Source organism: Callithrix jacchus, chromosome 1 (genome assembly GCF_049354715.1).
Source record: "Callithrix jacchus isolate 240 chromosome 1, calJac240_pri, whole genome shotgun sequence".
Taxonomy (NCBI): Eukaryota; Metazoa; Chordata; class Mammalia; order Primates; family Cebidae; genus Callithrix; species Callithrix jacchus.
This window is the reverse complement of record NC_133502.1, coordinates 218,047,708-218,063,450: the sequence shown is the minus strand read 5'-3', so window position 1 is coordinate 218,063,450 and position 15,743 is coordinate 218,047,708.

Here is a 15,743-nt window from a genome sequence, read left to right as displayed (position 1 = left end):
TCAGGGATGGGATGAACGTCCTTATGAAAGGGCCCGGAGAGACCCTCCCCGCTCCCCGGTGGGATAACAGTGAGGAGGTACCGTGTGGGCACCGGACACCCTCACCAGACATGGAGTCTCTGAGCACCTTGATCTTGGCCTTCCAGCTTCCAGAACACGGAGCAGTAAATGTCTGTGTCTTCGGCCACCCAGTCCACTGTATTTGTTGTGATAGCAGCTTGAGTGGACTAAGACAGTTGGGTCAGTCAGTGCTGACGGCCAAGCCTCAGAGGCGCCCGCCAAGGGAGATGTGTGGGGGCATGGGGAGGGAGCATGGGGACTCTCAGACATCCGGGCTGGGGCGGGGACAAAGGGGCCTCAGCCTTCTGCTCCCTGCTGTGCCTGTCTCCTTTGCATCTGTATTCTGGGGAGAGCTGTCATGGAGCTGGCCTTGACCTGGATAAACCCTTTAGGAGAAAATGTGAAGTTCCAGAATTAGGTCCATCAGAAGCTGGAGCAGGCAGACTGCAGGGCTGTGTAAGGAAGAAGCCGCTGACAATTAGGGTGTCACAAACAGAGCCGGCCGCCCTGCCAGGCAGCAGGGATCGGATTCCAGGAACTTTCAGGAAGCCCATTTATCAGAGTCTAGAGATGGAATTTCTCCATACGGAGGGAGAGCCTTTCCAACGCTGAGCCCCCGGGCGGTGTAGGATTCCAGGTTTCTCAAACGGGACCTGAGCACGGTGAGTGGAGTTGCCTGGGCTTGGATGAAAACCAGCCTGGCTCCTCCTCCTTCTTCCCCCTCCCTGTCATCTTGCTTTCACACATCCAACTCACAAGAAAAAAAACCCAGGATGGTTATTCTTTCAACTGGAATCTTGGAGCATTCAATGTGCTCTCAAACACACAACACATATTTAGGATACCCTTTTCATATTTCTTTCCAGAACCTGTTGCATATTCCCTTGAGTATCTGCAGGATGAGAACTCATGATCCACTTGGAACTGATTTAGATCTTGGAATGAGCTGCCATCCTGGCCCACCAGCTAGCTCAGGAGGGTGAGCGGCACGTGGACAGTCGAGGCAGGTAGCTCAGGAGGGTGAGACGCACGTGGACAGTCGCGCAGGTAGCTCAGGAGGGTGAGCCGCACGTGGACAGTCGCGGCAGGTAGCTCAGGAGGGTGAGCCGCACGTGGACAGTCGCGGCAGGTAGCTCAGGAGGGTGAGCCGCACGTGGACAGTCGCGCAGGTAGCTCAGGAGGGTGAGACGCACGTGGACAGTCGCGCAGGTAGCTCAGGAGGGTGAGACGCACGTGGACAGTCGCGGCAGGTAGCTCAGGAGGGTGACACGCACGTGGACAGTCGCGCAGGTAGCTCAGGAGGGTGAGCCGCGTGCAGACAGTTGCTGCCACTCTTCTCCAGTCCTGCTTAGTGCATCAGTTAAGTGACAGCGCCCAAACTTGAGAGCCCCAGCTTGTGCATTTCTTGACCTATCTGTCCTGAAAGACTCAGCCTTCTTGTAACCTGAGCCCGGCTGTCATGGGCCCAATATTGTGTCTTTACAACGGCAAGACCTTCTGCCAGGGAACCTACCGCCAGCTCACCTGGCATGGTTCCTGTATGACAGCGGTGCTCACTCCCCGCTGGCAATGGGCTGCCTGTACAGCCTCCCAAGCTCTGGGCACACCTGGGGCAGCCGTGGCAGGAACGCCGTGGGATCTGCTGAGCCCCGTGAAGCTGCGAAGGGGCCGAATGGGCACCAAGGCCTGTGCGGGACGGCTTCTCCCTTGAAGAAGAGTTCATTGGCAGACACAGGCCATTGGCCCAGCCTCTAAAGGAGACCACAGGTATCCGCTCCGATGGAGAGCTGGTGCCAGCTTTCACGCTACCTGAAAATTCAGTCCCAGCTGCTACCCAGACCTGCTCTGTCTGCACCACAACAGTGGGTGGCTGTGGGCGTGCCTGCCATGCCAATCCCGCAGAGGACCTGGTGGTGGGGAGACAGTCCCTCCCTCCCTCTGTGGCGGAGTGTAGAAGCCGCCTCCTCTTGCTGCCACCTTGGGGACTTAGGTAAGCAGCTGTAGTTGTCAGGAGTCCTGAGCACACAACACTTAAGGCCGCTCCTGCAGTTTCATGGGCCATTAACAATTTGCTAATATTGTTTTAGCTTGCAAATTAGTGCAGCTCCATGGGTAAGGAAAGGCTCTGTCGCTGTCATCAATCAGATGGAAATTCTTCATGCATGAGATGAAAAACGATTTCTAGCTTTTGAGGCTCAGACGGCAATTACTGTAACGAAAAAAAAAATGGGTGGTGGGGAGCCGGAGAAAGGAGCGCCCCTTGCAAAGTCTGTTAGCAAAATTCCATTAACTTTATTTCTTGATGCACGAGACTGAACCGGTGAGGATTTCAAGACATGGGAACTTGATTTTTTCAGTTCCTAATAAAGTGACAATCTGAAGGAGCCCTCTCCAGAAGGCAGGGGAGAGGGCACGTCAGTGTGGCAGGAAGGATGACCCAGCCATGAGGTCTGGTGACTGTCTTTGCTGAGCTCCCAACTGGCGGCGCCTGCCAGGAGGAGGCCACAGGTGGCCCTGCTGGAAGCTCAGGCAAACCTCGGCCTTGTTTGTTGGAAACCGTCTTGCTCATCCCCGACCCTTCCCACCTTTAAGCACCAACATTTTTTTTCCCATTAAATATTTGCTTGAGACTGGGCTGGGCATGGTGATTCATGCCTGTAGTTCTGATCATTTGGGAGTCTAGGCAGGAGAATCGCATGAAGCCGGGAGTTCTAGACCAGCCTGGGCAGCACAGCGAGACCCCCATCTCTACAGACAATTATAAAAATTAGCTGGGTGTGGTAGTGTACACTGTGGCCTGAGCTGCTTGGGAGGCTGAGGCAGGAGGATCGCTCGAGCCCAGGAGGTCAAGGCTGCTGTGAGCTGTGAACATGCCTCTGCCCTCCAGCCTAGTCGACAGAGCCAGACCCTGCCTCTTAGAGTGACAATGAGACTGTTGTGGAATGTGTCCTTCACAACTGCGTGCCGTTCGTGTGTGGAAGGCGGTTCAGAGAGAGGGTTCCGAGTCGGGGGATCTAGTGTTCACTGCAGCTAACACTTGAGCAGTGTATTATCATTATTAGACATCCTAGAATGAATAGAAAGTGATCCCACCAGCCCTCGGGGGCTTCAGGAGGGTGAGTCTCAGCTGTGGCTGTGCGTCCCGGCCCCAGGAGGGCTCATTGTACCAAGATGCTTCTTTGTGTCTGAGACAGCTTACGGGCATTGGGTCGCCTGGTGGCCTCAGCCTCCTGCACAACAGACCCCACCATCATCACTCCTTGTTATGGGCTGATTGCGTCCCCCCAAATTCACAGGGTAAAGCTGTATCCTCCAGGGTCTCTCAGAATGTCACTGCATTTGGAGACAGGGGCTTTGGAGAGGTGATTGTTACAATGAGGCCAGGATGGTGGTCCTGATCCACTGTGACCGGAGTCCCTGAAAGAAGAGGAGATCAGGACACCCAGAGAGGCAGCAGGGGGGCTCCCGGGAGCAGGAAGACCAAGGGAGGGTGCCGTCCACCAGCTGACAAGAGACGGTTCTGGAGGAATCGGCCTGCCCATGTCTGGATCTCAGATTGCAGCCTCCAGGACCCTGAGGGGGTGACGTCTGTGGCGTACACTGCCCGCCTGCCCTGTTTTGTTACATGGCCTGAGCAGCGCAATGCACCCCACTTCACAGAGGAAGATGCAGAGAAACTCCAAGCATCGCAGCAGGCCAGCTCCCCTGGGGATGGCAGGGCTCCGGTTCCAGCTCGGGCAGTGAGAACACAGAGCCTGCCCAGGGAGCAACCTCACGGGCTCCTTCCCCAGAGAATATTCCAGCAGGTTTCTGAAACCATGATGGGTGTACTTGATAAGGCACTGGGGCCACAGGTACCACCAGGCCGGCATTCCATTCTCCTGCAGTCCGGTGGGAGAGGCAGGCAGGGTCTGAGCTTCCTCCCAGCACACGTCGACACCCACATCCCGGGTCATGCTGTGGCTCCACAGGACCTGTGGCTCCTTGCTTCCGGGTGCAGAAGTAGACAGGCCTAACCTCTTCAACGTACCTTGTCATTTCCTCACCGTTCACAGCAAGTGGCCGCTGGGGAGCTTCTGGTTTTGAGGAATATTCCGGACAACGCGCTTTGTGGATGCGGCGATTTCTCCCCTCCCCGGAGGACTCCCAGCAGGTCACGGTGGGCGGTGCTTAGAAGAGGAGGTGCCAGCTTAAAACCAACCTGCATCTGAGTTTTGGCCAATTCTGACCAACTGGCCTCACAGACGGTTCTTCCAGCTGCACCCCCGGGTGGTTTGTGGGCATCCCACATCCGGCCAGCACTGGGGCTTCCAGCTGCACCCCCGGGTGGTCTGCGGGCATCCCACATCCGGCCAGCACTGGGGCTTCCAGCTGTTTCGTCCTGGTCAAGTTACCAGAGAAATAATCGCTTTCGGTGACCTCACGCTGGCTTTGCCTGTTCCTTTAAGGCTGAAGCCTTTTTCTCAGTTATTTTCCGATTTTTCCCCTCTCCTTCCATTTGCCTATTTATAGATTTGGCTCATTTGTTTTCTCAGTTGCGGTGTTTGTGTTGACTTTAAGGGCATTTCGTGTTTTATGGATGTGAGTTTTTTGGCATATAGAATGCAAAACTTTTTTACAGCTTGCAATCTAAGTATTTGTCTTCTCTGCACTGTCCTGGACACTTTTATGTACTCAATTCTTTCTTTTTTATGGTCTGGATTGAAACTTCTAAAAATAAAAACAGACTTTTCTTATAAAAACAATAAAACATACTCCATATTTTTAGTTTTTTTTTTTTTAATGTCAAGTCATTAACCTTCGGGAATTTAATTTGTATTAAGGAGAAACTATTTTTCCCCAAATGCTTAACTGGTTGGCTGGTGCCACTTAATGAATAATCCATTTTTAAGAATATATTTCAAAATAATGCCCTTTGAATTTTGACAAGGCAAGTCCTATCTGAGTTGTTATTTATTTGGTTAGAAAAAGCATCCTGGTCAACATGGTGAAACCCCGTCTCTACCAAAAAAATACAAAAAATTAGCTGGGCGTGGTGGCGCGTGCCTGTAATCCCAGCTACTCGGGAGGCTGAGGCAGGAGAATTGCCTGAACCCAGGAGGCGGAGGTTGCGGTGAGCCGAGATCGCGCCATTACACTCCAGCCTGGGTCACAAGAGTGAAACTCTGTCTCAAAAAAAAAAGAAAAGAAAAAGCATTAGCTGCTCTCGGTCAGCCATGACACTGATGTCCAGGGTCTGTGATGGGAGTCTCGGCCCATGAGGAAGTAAGGAGGCTCCTTGGGAGCTCTGGGCTCAGGCGCGTCCACGGCACTCGGTGCTGCCCACATCCCCGATGGGTCTCTTCAAGTTTTATGTTAATATCAAATGGACAAAATGCAAGACACATAATATATACACACAGTTGACCCTTGACAGTAAGGGGTTAAAGTTCACGGGTCACCGATAGTTGGATTTGCCACCCGTTCCTCCTCTCATAACTCAGGGAGCTCCCTCCCCTACCCAGGTTCTGAATCCTGGATTCCAGCCATGTGAAGTCTGTGCGTTTCACGTGCTCACTTGTCTTCATTCTTCTTCCTATTTTCAGCAAGTGCCTCTCTGCCAAATAATTTCCATTAGCTTAGAAACGTGATCTAGAACTGTCTGTACTCGAACAGATGAATAGGACATTTACATCTCGTAAACCAACGACATATCCCGACTCTTAGAATTCCTTTCATTTGCTGCTGTTTGAAGCCAAAATGTCATCCACACCCCTGACTCCATTTGTCACCTGCTTTAAATTTTTCCGAAATCTTAATATTTTTGGTCCATGCATAGGGGTTTAAAAGTCAAACGACTCTATTAAGCTTATAATGCAAAGGGCTCCGGCTGGTGAGGACTGGCTGTGTGCGGGCCACGCAGCTGAGCTGTTCCTGGGTGCCTGTGTGTGCTTCTCTAGACAGTGTGCCTCAGAATGACTCTGGACTGTGCACATATGTGGCATTCCTCAATTGCAACAAACTCTTTTCGCAGGGTTCGTATCCACTTCTCTCCCATCCACGGCGCGTCAGGACCTCTGCTGCTCCAGGTCTCTGCCAGTGCTCAACCTCTGAGGCCAGAAGCATCTGCCTCCCGCCTTGCATCCCCTCCAATAATTCAACCTGGAGGAAGGCGGTGCAGCATCCTGAGGGCATGGCACGACCCTGGCGATGCCTCGGGGGAGGAGTTGAGGCCTCGTGCCCACAGCCAGCATCGGCCTGCTAGTCCCGGGCACGCGCTGGCCATGCGCGACTGAGCTGCACAGGGGCCCGGGGGCTGTGGAGTGCTTGCTTCAGCTGTGGGTGATCCAAAGCCAGGGCCCCGTCAGGAGGAGAGAAGCAGGCTGAGGGCAGCTGAGCCCTTGGCAAGCGATGTCCCAGGCCTGCCATGAGCTCCATCCCACAGGCTTCCCTCCCTGTTCATCCCTCGTGCTCCTGGCACCCGGGTGCCTCCCTGGTGAGGTCTAGAGCTTGGCTGTGGCTCTGGTTTTCATTATGGTTCCCATCATTGCCGTGCATTTGGAGGAAGATGGGGGCCCCACTCAGGTCCGGTCTTGCCCCCTGCAAAAGTCCCCGGCCTCAAGCTCACCAGGGCTGCGTTCCTCTCACTGGGAGTAAGGAATGAGGTTTGCCAAGGATGACCAGGCACTTTGCCTTCTTCATCTATTGAAATTTATTTTTAATCAGGTCTAAGCTTATTAAAAATATAAGGGAAGCATGAGACCTTAGAGGTGGACTTCAAGGAAACTCTCCATTTCAGCCGCAGAGGTTTTCACTCTGACATTGACTATTCTGGGTGAATTTCTTCTATGCTTCCCCAGATATAAATGCTTACATAAATCAGTCAAACTGTTCAGTTTTCTGCTTTGCTCGAAGAATTACAAAAAATGTACTCTTGAATTTGAGGGGTAGTTGAGCTGATAAATGTCAGAATATTTGGCTGAAATTGCACGAAATGAGAATTTCCAACAGTGGCTGATTCAGGCCACATTGTCCCAAACTGGGGAACCAGAAGCGCATTGCGATGTGCCGGCATAAATTTGAGGACAGGGTCATCTTAGACCCTGAGAGCCGGCGAGCGAGAGCCTCACCTTTCGTTCACGCCTCAGGGTGTTAAATACTTAAGATTTAACGGGCTCGATGTGGTGAGCTTGTGCATTGCCAGACACCTGTGCCCGGATGTGCCAGCAGAAGAGTTTGACGGCAGCCTTAGAGGGTGGAGTTACTCAGGGGCTGACACCACAACAATTCAAAGTCCAAATGGGGGCCACGCGGCCCCCGGTGCCTGCTAATGACCCTAGGATGCTTGTTTTTGTGGCCACGGTGGTGGGGATGTGGGTGCATATGTTTGACATGACTTCCAATTGTACACTTTTTTTTTTTTTTGAGACAGAGTCTCGCTCTGTCACCCAGGCTGGAGTGCAGTGGCACAATCTTGGCTCACTGCCACCTCTGCCTGCTGGGTTCAAAAGATTCTCCTGCCTCAGCCTCCTGAGTATCTGGGATTACAGGCATCCGCCACCACGCCCGGCTAATTTTTGTATTTTTAGTAGAGATGGGGTTTCACCATGTTGGCCAGGCTGGTCTTGATCTCTCGACCTCATGATCTGCCCACCTCAGCCTCCCAAACGCTGGGATTACCGGCGTGAGCCATGGCGCCCGGCCCAATTGTATGCTTCTGATGGCACGTGATTTGTATATCAGTAGAGTGAATCAAAATGTTCACGATGCTATGTGGTGATGGGAACGCTGACTATCGCGTCGCAGTGTGATTTTCAATAGCTGTGGAATATTCACCTGTGGGTTCCTGGTCGATACATTGTGGTCACACACACGGCAGGATAGAGCCCGGCACCCGGGTCCCTGAGCGGCATCTCCAAGGAGCTGCTCAGGAAATACTCAGAGGCTGAGGCCCGCACCGGGGCCAGGTGGGTTCCTGAAGCTTCTGTTCCTGCCCCCTGCAGGGGCACTGAGACGGGTTCCACAAACAGGTCACCTCTGTGGCTTCCTCCCTAAGTTTGGAAGGGCTGCAGCAGCCATGGGGGCTCGGTCTGGGTCCAGCTGGGAGCTGGAGAAGCTGGAGTCGCAAGGGTCCCTTCAGAGGGTGAGTGGGTGTCGGCAAGAGGACCAGCTGAAAGCAGGGAAAAACACAAAACATCTTTCTTGTGGGAAGATCATGTTCTGGAATCTGGAGCACCTGGGGAGGAAGGGTACATTCTTCAGGACTTTCTGTGCCTCCTGAGTCATACAGGATGGACTCACCTCTTCTTTACCTCCCAGGGTAATGCTGGGACCCACACTTGATGAGCAAATTGGGGTCCTTCCCAGGTGCTGGCCAGGTGAGCCACAGCACTGGCCTGGACCGCTTCTGGGAGGCGGGGCCTGCAGTCCTGGGTTGGCTGCTGCAGGTTCCTCCCAATTCCCTCGGAAGCATGGTGGCAGTTTCTGCAACTGCCCCTCGGAGAGCCAACACATGGAAACATTCCCAGTGCCAGGCATTTGGCTAAGGAGCACAGAGTTGCACCCGAACAGCTGTGGTGCCCTGGTGAATTGGAATTCAGGAATGTCGGCTCTAATAAGAGTCATGGGGCCAGTGTTAGCTGCGTGGTGGAGAGACCTGATGTGGAGGGGGCGGCCTGCATCCTCTGGGTGGGAATCAACATGCTCCGTGTCATTAACGGTCGCCAGCCCTGGTTTCCCTCTGCCCAGAGTAGGAGACATGCTGGCACCCATACGACAGTAATTCCCAATTCCACATTGGCCTCAGCCTCCTAGCTTTGCAGGGGTTGATCTTGTAACCATGATTTAGCATCTGAAATATTCACGCCTTCTGTTCATGCCAGGCCTGGCAGGGAGGGTCGCCCTGTCACGTGGGCAGGTGTATGTTTACGGGTCATTTTGTGTGAACATGGACAAGAACGACGACCAGTCTTCACAGTGCGGCTGTCTCTCCTGGTGTGGTCTTGGTCAGCTTTTCCCGAGTGCATCAGGGGCAGATTCTGAGATCACCCCTCACAGCCGAGCAAGGAGTGATGCCTCCGTGAGTCCCTGCTGCTTCCAGGGCGCCGTGGAGGGAGGGCTTCGGGGTGTCCATGGGCAAACCCTGTCGAGCGAGGCCTCCCTTGGGGACGCTGCTGAAAGCCATGCCTCTCTCGGTGCAGGGCATAGTGCAGGCAGAGTGAGATGGGGCTCCGGCAGCCTCGCGTGCCATGTCGGAGGTGGGGCTGCGTGAGGATGTTGAGGCGAGATCACCCCTGATGGAGGAGGGTGTCAAGTGGGACGTGGACAGCCACGGCTGTGTGTGGACGCTGATGGTTTTTCTCTCAAGGCATTTCTGGATTCAAAGACAGTGGCTGAGGGGCTGTGAATCTGAGCGTAAAGTCGCAAGGACCCTATAACTCTAATAATCTTATTTATTATATTCATGTAAAATATGTTAAAGATATCCTTAATATGCATATAATATTTTAATACAAAACTTCAATATAAAATAAATATTTAATATAAAATAAAGCATAGAAAATGTATTAATTAAAAATAATCTTATTTATTACATTAATTAATTATATTAATAATTTAATATTTAAATAATATTTGAAGCAAAAATATGTGCAGTGTATTTTGGAGCATAGCTAGAAATACAACACGAGGCTGGGCGCGGTGGCTCACGCCTATAATCCCAGCACTTTGGGAGGCCGAGGTGGGTGGATCACAAGGTCAAGAGATCGAGACCATCCTGGTCAACATGGTGAAATGCCGTCTCTACTAAAAATACAAAAAATTAGCTGGGTATGGTGGCACGTGCCTGTAATCCCAGCTACTCAGGAGGCTGAGGCGGGAGAATTGCCTGAACCCGGGAGGTGGAGGTTGCGATGAGCCGAGATCGCGCCATTGCACTCCAGCCTGGGTAACAAGAGCGAAACTCCGTCTCAAAAAACGAAGAACAAAAAGAAAACGCACGAGACCACACAGGAGGTAAGGAAGCAGCTTGAGCTCCGAGGCCTCCTCAGAGCTGTGAGATAGAAAGACGTCCTGTGAAGATAATCACTGAGCTTCGTGCATTTAATCCCTGAGCTAGTATATGAACCTAACACAAAGAGTGGCTACAAAGTCGATCACAGACGTCACACAGAGCCCTAAAAACACGCAGCTGCCTCACAATCAAGCCCAGCAAAGAACTCACTGAATCGGTGTTGAACAGACTTCAAAACGCGAGACGTAAAGCCGTCAGAGCAACCATGACTCACATCTAAACACACTAAGTGCTCAAAATGAATGAAAATATCATGAGACCGAATCAAAACAAAACAAGGAACAGGGAAATTCTTCTCGGAAAAAGCAGATTTGGCTGCAAAGACTAGGGGAGGTGGAAGGCCGGCTGGCGAGACGGGCCCGGGAGCTCTTGTGAGTATGTGTGGCCCCCCCCCGGGAGCTCTTGTGAGTATGCGTGGCCCCCCGGAGCTCTTGTGAGTATGCGTGGCCCCCTGGAGTTCTTGTGAGTACGTGGCCCCCTGGGAGCTCTTGTGAGTATGCGTGGCCCCTGGGATCTCTTGTGAGTATGCGTGGCCCCTGGGATCTCTTGTGAGTATGCGTGGCCCCCCGGAGCTCTTGTGAGTATGCGTGGCCCCCCGGAGCTCTTGTGAGTATGCATGGCCCCCCGGGAGCTCTTGTGAGTATGCGTGGCCCCCCGGAGCTCTTGTGAGTATGCGTGGACCCCCGGGAGCTCTTGTGAGTATGCGTGGCCCCCCGGAGCTCTTGTGAGTATGCGTGGCCCCCTGGAGCTCTTGTGAGTATGCGTGGCCCCCCCCCTTCCCGGGAGCTCTTGTGAGTATGTGTGGCCCCCCCCGGGAGCTCTTGTGAGTATGCGTGGCCCCCCGGGAGCTCTTGTGAGTATGCGTGCCCCTCCTTCCCGGGAGTTCTTGTGAGTATGCGTGGCCACCCCCCTTCCCGGGAGCTCTTGTGAGTATGCGTGCCCCCCCGGAGCTCTTGTGAGTATGCGTGCCCCCCCGGAGCTCTTGTGAGTATGCGTGGCCCCCCGGAGCTCTTGTGAGTATGCGTGGCCCCCTGGAGCTCTTGTGAGTATGCGTGGCCCCCCGGAGCTCTTGTGAGTATGCGTGGCTGTGCTGGCATCAGACAGTCAGAGTGGAACTGAAGAGGACGAGTGTAGTGAGATGCCGAAGAACGGAATTTTATCACGGCGAATTTATAAAGACACACAATATGTTCAACGTGTATTGACCCAGCAGCAGAGATTGTTAGGTCACCTAAAGCAAAACGGACAGATTGAGAGAGAGACAGGCAGCCACGACCAGCCACGTGTGTCACCAATCTAGTCATTCCTTGGTAGACTAGCCAAAATATCTTCAGGCTTATCGGATACGAAGAGGATTATCAACCAACCTGGATTGCTTAATATTGAAAGAGCATCACAACCCACAACCACGGAATATGGGTTCTTTTCAGTCGCACACGACATTTGGTCTCTGTATATTAAATCATTAAAATTATACAGAATAGATCCTCTATTGTGTAATCATAATGGCTTTGAAGTAGAAATAAGTAGCAATGAGACACTTAAATAATCCACAAATATTTGAAAATTAAACAACACACTTCTCAATATTCCGTGCATGAAAAAAGACACCACAGAGGGAATGAGATACTATTCTGAACTGAATCAGAATGAAAACCTAATACATTAGAATTAGTGGCAAGCAGTTGAAATAGAATTTAGAAGGAAATTCATAGCTTTATATATGTATGCATTTAAAAAAACTGATATAAATAAACCACGATCCCACCTTAAGAAGCTAGTAAACAAAGGTGGTCTCAAACTAAAGTGAGAAAAAAAAATCAGAACTCAGCTCAGCTCAGAAAGTAATAGAATAGAAAACAGAAAATAATTAACAGAAGCCAAAGGTGGTTATCTGAAAAGATGAGTAACATGAATAAATCTCTAACAATACTGATTCAGAAACATAAAATAATAAAACCACAAATCACCGCTATCAGGAATTCCAGATATTACATAAATTGGAAGTCTAGCAAGGGAAAATTACCAATTCTTTTATGTAAATAATCTCAACAACTCTGACGAGAAACCAAATTCCTTGAAAAATCAAAAGTAACCAATCAGACACAAGAATAGAAAATCTAAGTAAAGTTAAATCTATTACAGAAATTGAACTCATGCTCAAAAACATTCCCAACAAGAAAACTCCATATTCAGATGGCTTTACCAGACAATTCTACTAAACATTGAAGAAAGAATGACCCCAATCTTTAGCAAATTATTATCATTATTGAGACAGAGTCTTGCTCTATCCCCCAGGCTGGAGGGCAGTGGCAGGATCTTGGCTCACTGCGACCTCTGCCTCCTGGGTTCAAGTGATTCTCCTGCCTCAGCCTCCCAAGTAGCTGGCACTGCAGGTGCCCGCCACCACACCCAGCTAATTCTTGCAGTTTTAGTAGAGGCAGGGTTTCACCATGTTGGTCAGGCTGGTCTGGAACTCCTGACCTCAAATGATCCACCCACCTCGGCCTCCCAAAGTGCTGGGGTTACAGGCATGAGCCACTGAGATGGACTCAAACACCATCGAAGAGGTTATGAAGAAGGCAGCTGCAGACTGACATCATTCCTGCAGAAAGACTCAGAAAATGAAATGTTTCTATTCAAAGCAAGCATTGAGATGACGTGGGTTTTAATTCTAGAAGGCAAGGATAGTTTAATATTAAAAAATCAAGATAATGCACATCGGGCGAATAAAAGAGGAAAAAACAAACATAATTATCTGAACGGAGATGGCAAAAGCACGTGATCAATTCAGCACCTCTTCAGAGCAAAAACCCTTCCAAAATGGGAGTCAAAGTGCATTTGGAAAATCTGATAGAGGACACGTATGAAAAACCTACAGCGAACACCTTGAATGATGTTAAAATACTGAACGTTTCCAGCTGAGGAAGAGGAAGCAGGCTAAGATGTCCTCTCTTTCCACTTCTATCAGAATTGTGCTGGAGATCCTTGCCAGTAAATTACCAAAAAAAAAAAAAAAAAAAAAAAAAACCAGTACGAACTGGAAAAGATAAAGTCAAGTCTTTTTGGCTGTAGGCACTACGACCGTGCGTACAAAAATCTCTTAGACGTGACAAATGACGTTAGCGAGGTGGTCACGGGTCCACGTCTGTCTCACAACTCAGCAATTTCACTCCCAGGTGTTTACCTGGGGGCAGAGGGGCTGCATGTCACCATAAGCACCTCTGTAAGGACGTTTATAGCTCTGTTAGATGAAATTGCCCCAATGGAAAATGACCAAAAAGTGTGAAAACAGAGCAGAAGGTGTGTGAAAGAGATGCAGGAGCTTCCTGGAGGGGTGGAGGTGGTTTGCGTCTTGTTCTGGGCACCGGGACACAATTTATACAATTGCTGAAGCTTATCAGACTGAACAGCGAAGGTCTTTGTATTTTTGTATGTGAGTGAGATCTTCAAACAAAACACTCGGGCAGTTCACCACATTAACAGGGTCAACTAGGAAAAAGCGATAATCTTAGGTGCAAAATGTCTTTTGAACAACATCCGTTTTCAATCTTTTTTGTTGTTGTTTTTTTGAGACAGAGTCTCACTCTGTTGCCCAGGCTGGAGTACAGTGGTGCAATCTCAGCTCACTGCAACCTCTGCCTCCTGGGTTCAAGCAATTTTCCTGCCTCAGCCTCCTGAGTAGCTGGGTGACAGGCTTACAGGTGCTCACCACCACACCTGGCTAATTTTTGTATTTTTAGTAGAGACGGGGTTTCACCATCTTGGCCAGGCTGGTCTCAAACTCCTGACCTTGTGATCCACCTGCCTCAGCCTCCCAAAGTGTTGGGATGACAGGCGTGAGCCACCGCACCCAGCCCAATATTCACTCTTGGTAAAATATTTGAAAACTGGGAACAGAATGGAGTTTCCTTAACTTGATAATGCCTCCCACTGGATGAGGACATGATGGCGAGACAGAATTTTCATATCGAACTGCAGGTTTTAGGTGGATCATTAAGGGGAGGGGAATAACTCAAGTATCAGGATCAGAATATAAAAAATCAAAGTTATTTGGATACAACAGAATTAATTAGGTAACACTTCAAAAAGGTCACAGAATAATTATGAGAATTAATAAGTTGCATGTATCGTGGCTCCTGGCACAAGGTAAATATCATGTCTGTTTTTATATAAAAACCAACAATTAAAAATGGAATTTTAAAAAATGCTCTATAAATAGTATCAAAAATAAAGAAATCTGTGAAAAGTGTGCATGACCTCTAAGCAGAAAGCGTTATTGAGCAAAACGCAGTCCAAGGGGGACTCAGGCAGGGGTGAGGCTGGACCCACAGGGCAGGGGTGAGGCTGGACCCACAGGGCAGGGTCAGGCTGGACCCACAGGGCAGGGGTGAGGCTAGACCCACAGGGCAGGGGTGAGGCTAGACCCACAGGGCAGGGTCAGGCTGGACCCACAGGGCAGGGGTGAGGCTAGACCCACAGGGCAGGGGTGAGGCTAGACCCACAGGGCAGGGTCAGGCTGGACCCACAGGGCAGGGGTGAGGCTAGACCCACAGGGCAGGGGTGAGGCTGGACCCACAGGGCAGGGTCAGGCTGGACCCACAGGGCAGGGGTGAGGCTAGACCCACAGGGCAGGGGTGAGGCTGGACCCACAGGGCAGGGGTGAGGCTGGACCCACAGGGCAGGGTCAGGCTGGACCCACAGGGTAGGGGTGAGGCTAGACCCACAGGGCAGGGGTGAGGCTAGACCCACAGGGCAGGGTCAGGCTGGACCCACAGGGCAGGGGTGAGGCTAGACCCACAGGGCAGGGGTGAGGCTGGACCCACAGGGCAGGGTCAGGCTGGACCCACAGGGCAGGGGTGAGGCTAGACCCACAGGGCAGGGTCAGGCTGGACCCACAGGGCAGGGGTGAGGCTAGACCCACAGGGCAGGGGTGAGGCTAGACCCACAGGGCAGGGGTGAGGCTGGACCCACAGGGCAGGGTCAGGCTGGACCCACAGGGCAGGAGTGAGGCTAGACCCACAGGGCAGGGGTGAGGCTGGACCCACAGGGCAGGGGTGAGGCTAGACCCACAGGGCAGGGTCAGGCTGGACCCACAGGGTAGGGGTGAGGCTAGACCCACAGGGCAGGGGTGAGGCTAGACCCACAGGGCAGGGGTGAGGCTGGACCCACAGGGCAGGGATCAGGCTGGACCCACACAGGAGGGGTCTGACGGAGCTTCCCTCTGAGGCTGGGAGGGGCAGAGGAGAGGCCATGAGGCTCAGCTGAGGATGCATTCCTGGGCTCTGACACTGCTCCCAGCCTTGGCACTGGGAGAGAAGGTAGGGTGGAGGAAGGACGTGCAGAGCTCCCAGCCTTGACACTGGGAGAGAGGGGAGGGTGGAGGAAGGACGTGCAGAGCTCCCAGCCTTGACACTGGGAGAGAGGGGAGGGTGGAGGAAGGACGTGCAGAGCTCCCAGCCTTGGCACTGGGAGAGAAGGGAGGGTGGAGGAAGGACGTGCAGAGCTGGCAGCACTTGCTCATTTGTTCTCCAAACTCGAGCCTTGTTTTCTCCAAATCACCTTCCCCACTCCCCTCCTAACTCTGAGTCAAGGCCGAGAGCAAGGCGGGCGTGGCCCTGTCCCCGAAGAC